Source organism: Anguilla rostrata, chromosome 10 (genome assembly GCF_018555375.3).
Source record: "Anguilla rostrata isolate EN2019 chromosome 10, ASM1855537v3, whole genome shotgun sequence".
Taxonomy (NCBI): Eukaryota; Metazoa; Chordata; class Actinopteri; order Anguilliformes; family Anguillidae; genus Anguilla; species Anguilla rostrata.
The window spans coordinates 25,103,624-25,109,079 of NC_057942.1; positions in this window are offsets into that span (position 1 = coordinate 25,103,624).

A 5,456-nucleotide genomic window follows, 5' to 3' on the forward strand; every position below is an offset into this window, starting at 1 on the left:
GAGAACTGGGTTTTGACGGACCGACAGAGCCATTGGGAAACTCCCTCCGAGGAGTGACGTCGTTATGACGTGGCGGAGGTTTCCCAGCAGACGGGCTTATATGCGTGAGTGTAAACTCGTCCACTAAAACAGCAGCCTGCGCGACCTGAGTCACCCTCTGCTCATTCAAATAGGTGGCGACACGTTCAGGCAAACAATTTTTAAACTCCTCCATGATCACTAAATCACAGAGTGGCTCAAAAGTTTTAACCCCCTGTGCAGCGCACCAGTGATCAAACAAACTTTCCTTCTCGCGAGCAAACTCGACAAAAGTCTGGCTGTCGGTCTTCCGAAAACGCCTAAACTTCTGACGGTAAGCCTCTGGCACCAACTCGTATGCCCTGAGCACAGCAGCCTTCGCTTCCTCGTAGTCAAGGCTTTTCACCAAGGACAATGCTGAGTAAGCATCCTGAGCTTTACCCACGAGCACACACTGTAACAGCAGCGACCAGGTGTCTTTGGGCCACTTAAGCGTGATAGCAACCCGCTCAAACATGGAAAAATACTTTTCCACTTCTGCCTCACGAAATGGGGGAACCACCCTAATGTGCCTGGTAACATCAAATTCGGCCTGCTGCGTTTTGCAGCCGCCGCTAACCCGAATGGTTTCCAACTCCATCTCTCTAAAACGCAATTTCATCTCCATCTCCTTCAGGCGCACCTGAGCCTCCAGTTCCCTCTCTCTCACGGCCAGCGTTGTTTGAGCCTCCAACTCTAAGCGCTTCATTTCTAACTCAATATTCAGTTCAGTCGTAGTAACGGGACACTCGGTCTTAAAAGGGGACAACTCCGCTTTACTAAGAATCGATTCCCCGGTGTCAACACCCACAGGCAACACCTGTTGTTCCAGCAACAATAGAAGTTAAGAACACAATATAAACAAAAACCGTGCTGCTGCCAGATATGCAGTAGATACTACAAGCATTATTTCTCCTGATTAGTTTTCCTGTTGAACTCAATGGAAAAAATATTCAGGAGAAACAATGCTTGTAGTATCTACTGCATATCTGGCAGTAGCATGGTGGTTTGAGGCTCATTTGATACCTTGGACCCTTGATGACTTAAAGCCATTTAACCAACAAATGTGTTCCATATTGTATCAGCATAATTTACAGCTGAATCTAGTCCCACCTCCCAATTCCCATAGAGATCCATTGAAATGCAAAGAGTTTTTGTATTGCTTGTCAGACAACCTGACAATAAGATATCCAGACTCTGATGATGTTGATAGGTCACAGACATCAGGAAGTCATGGCATGCAAAGGATATGCAACCAAATACAAAACATTACTTTTTTATTTGACAATATGTTAATTTGTCTAAAACACTGAAATGGGGGACTACTATAAAAAGTGCTGTAAATACTGCATGGTGAAACCAAAATGTATAAGAATACCCTTTAATAAAAGCTCCGAGTCTGCGCTTTGACGATGTGTGAATTGTTTGATTACAAACAGAAAATAAAATATTAAATCAGAAAAATGCAGGTGGTTTTAATGTTGTGGCTGATCCGTGTATAGTTCTTTATCCCTGAACCCTGGAATGACCCCTAGGTACAAGGTGTTACACGGTATTCGGCAAGGGTGCCCAATCACTCCAAAATTATTTATTTTGACCACCCAATTACTAGAAATGCTTATTAGTAACAATCCCGAAATACAAAGTGTTAAAATTTTTGACAAGTAATTTAAAATGAGTCAATTCGCAGAAGACACATCCATTTTCTTAAAAAATAAATCCATGGTAGATAAAGCCCTTAACACAATTTATATGTTCTCCAAAGCATCAGGATTACCCCTTAATATTAAAAAAGGTGAATTACTTCCCATTCATACATACGCAGATTCCACTATTGCTTGAATCCAAAGTGAAATATCTAGGAATAATGATGTCTAAAAATGTTATTAGAAGAGAAGACATCAATATTTCTAACCGCTTAATAGATATGAAGAAATCTCTCAGTCATTAACCAGGGACCTTACTATTTTTGGTAGAGTTATTTTAGTTAAAGCAGAAAGTATCTCCAAATTAATTTATCCATGTCACTCCTTGTATGTCTCTTCCAATATTATTTAAAAAGCCATCTCAGTTATTTTCTAATTCTTATGGAAAAATAAAACCCATTATATTAAAAGATCACAGCTAGCTAAAGAGTATGGTAAGGGTGATATCAAAGCTTTAGAATTCGAATCAATGGTTGGAACTCTTAAGATTAAATGGTTAAAAGCATATTTGTCACAGCCAAATTCTATGTGGTTTCATATACCAAGGTCATTGTTTAAAAAAAAAAATAGGAGGGATTGAGTTTATTTTTAAATGTGATTTTGAGGTAAGCAAGATTCCTATTAAGTTGTATAATTTCCACAGACAGATTCTTCAGTATTGAAAAATGATATTTACTCATAATTTTTCTCCTCATGGATCAACTTTATGGAAAAAAAGAGTGATTACAATTAATAGAAAATCAATATTTAAGAGTGACTGGTGTGAGGAAGGTATTTTGTTTGTAAATGATTTATTGGATTGCAATGGTAACCTTTTGGACTATATGGCCTTTTTAGATAAATATAATTTAAATAGTACTCATAGAGAGTATAGTAAGATTTGTAAAGCAATCCCCAGTTAATCCAAATCCAAGTCAGTTAATCCAAAATACTTTAATGTATTCAAATGTTGAATCAGTATTGCCAAATTTAGTGATTAATGATTGTAACTTAAATGATAACAAATGTTATAAATTTATTGGTGCTGTTCTGAAATCCAAAGTGTTTCATGATTATAATAGAGGGTTGTATGTACAAGTTCCTGATATGGAAACTTTTATGGATAAAGCACATTCTAAATTTATTAAATGGCCTATTTCCCCAAAGGTCAAAGAAACTCATTTTAAAATAATTTCATAATAGGTTTACCCGGTTTCAGAATTTCTTAAAATAAAGGTTTAAATTTGAAGTGGACCCTTGTACCTTTTGTAATGTAACAGATGACACACTAGAACACGTTTTTCTTATGTCCTGTGTCCAAAACATTTTGGTTAGATATAAAAAATTGGATATCACTTAAGGTAAATGATATTCCAACTTTTGACATTTCTCATATTTTTTTATATGGATAATTTAAACTCATCTATTTCTGACATGATTAATATGATCATTCTCTTGGGTAAATTATCATATTCATTGTAGCAAGTGGAGAAATAGTAAGCCCTCCTTTGTTTGGTTTATTAATGATTTCAAACAGTTTTCCTCATCACTTAAAAAAATGTACTCCAGTAACATAGCAAGAAAGATTTCTGGGGATATATCTTGTTTCTTGTTGTTTTGAATGATGCCCCTTATTTTTGAAGTCTTGGCTCCTCTTTGTTTTGTGTTTTTTGTTCTTATATATGTCTAGTGATTAAGAAATTACTGTTTATTTATATATTTCTATATATTTTTTTATATAAATCCCCCATATTTTATTTTGTTTTTTTCTTCATTTATTTTGATAAGGTTTATATATATATATAAGTGTGTGTGTGTGTGTGTGTGTATTCTCTACGAGTTCTTGTAGAACCTGAAACTCTGCCCACCCAATGTTAAGTCAATGGGGAAAGCCTGAAAAGAGACCAATTTTCTCTGAGGAAATATAAAGTAAATACATTTTTTACATAAGAAATGGTGGTTTAACTAGTTAATCCCATCCCTTGTAATGTCTCCCTTGGGTCTGATTTTTTAAAAATAATTCTGAAAGAATTCCCAAATCTGGGTTAATTTCAGTGCATGCAATGTAGCTTGCCTTACTACCGTATGACCATAAAAGAAAATTACCCATCCTCGCAGCCAGGCAGAGTGCTTCAGTGGCAGGTGTGATGCTGTGTCGTTTTATTCTGATTAGCTAGCTACATACAATCTCACCATTTTAAGGTCTTATCCAAGGTCCAAAAATGTTGTGTGCTGCGTTGAACTGTAGTAACCGCTATTCTAAGGATTCTTCTCTCCAGTTCTTTCGGTTAATAGCCTACATTTGAGACGTTTTCAGATAATTTTTGACCATTTCGGGGTTTCAGTTGATTCTCATAAAGTCTTGTAAGCCGTTTTGAAGCTTCTTTAAAGTAACAACCTTGAAGATCTCCGTTTCGTTGTAATTGGCGGCATCTATGGCGATAAGCGGTAATTGCTGGTGTGTTTTTGGACCTCACTTTGTTACGCCTCCATAACAATTCGAGGTCACCATTACATGATGAATTACATTACACATGAAAGCGAAAACGGAATGATGTCTTCTGAGACGGTAACTATAACACTTACAATTTATTGAATAAAAAATGGTTGTTATAAAAGTAACGTTATGTACATACTCGTTCATTGTCTAACATTAGGCTAACTTAAACCGTCTTTACATTGCCAAGCCGTGTTAAAATGCTGTAGCAGACCTGGAGTAGAAGTAGTGATGATCAATTTCCACAGACGCTCTTCCACCTTTTGCCCGGTATGACCATCTTTACACTGCCGAGAAGAATCCGCGGGATTCGCTGTGGCTCGTGCAATTATGTATCTCGTGCACAATAAACATTGTCTTTCTCGTGAATCTTGTGTGATATTTTTGAAAAAACTGCCTTGCAAAATGTTACCCCTGGTGTTTATGGTTTTGCTAGCTAAACTGTTCGAGAATAAAGCCGAGTTAAATTAGCAATCAGAACAAGAAGAATAAAACAAAAACAAAGGAGATTTCATCAAAAAAGGGCATCAAGGCTGAAGGAACATATGAGGAAGCGTAATAAAATAATAACAACGCTAATCCATGCTGCCGTATTTTTTATTTAGTTTTCTCCGGCTTGACATCTACACAGAAATCAGACCCGGCTCTGCTCCACCTATAGGCCTACCCCGGGGTTAACGCTCTGTGTAAAGACGGCTTTATCCCGATCATTATAATGAGCTTATAAAACAAGCTTCTCTAAAATTTTACTTAAAAATGAAAGATTTGATACTGGTCTGTAGTTATTAAGGATTGAAATTGTTTCGCTTCAGGAGAGGTTTAACAATGGCGGTCTTTAGAGCAGTAGGGAAGACGCCCATCTGAAGAGAATAGTTTACAACGTTAAGTAAATCTTCATCAAAAAAGCTATAAACTGTTTTAAAAAAGGATGTGGGAATGGGGTCTAAAAAGCAGGTTGTGGGTTTTAATTGGGAAATAACTTTACCAAGCATCTCAGCATTAACCAGGACAAATCTCTCCTGCGTTTCCTCAGGTAAAAACAAGGGTTCTGGGGTATTAAGATTCATAGGCTGAGATTGACAGGTTTGATCTAATAGTGTCTATTTTATCTCTGAAGTGGACTGAAAATTCTTCACATTTGGAGTTGGTAAACATACTGCTAGACTTCCTAAAACAGGGTTAATTAAACGGTCAATGGTTGAAAAGAGGATTTTGGG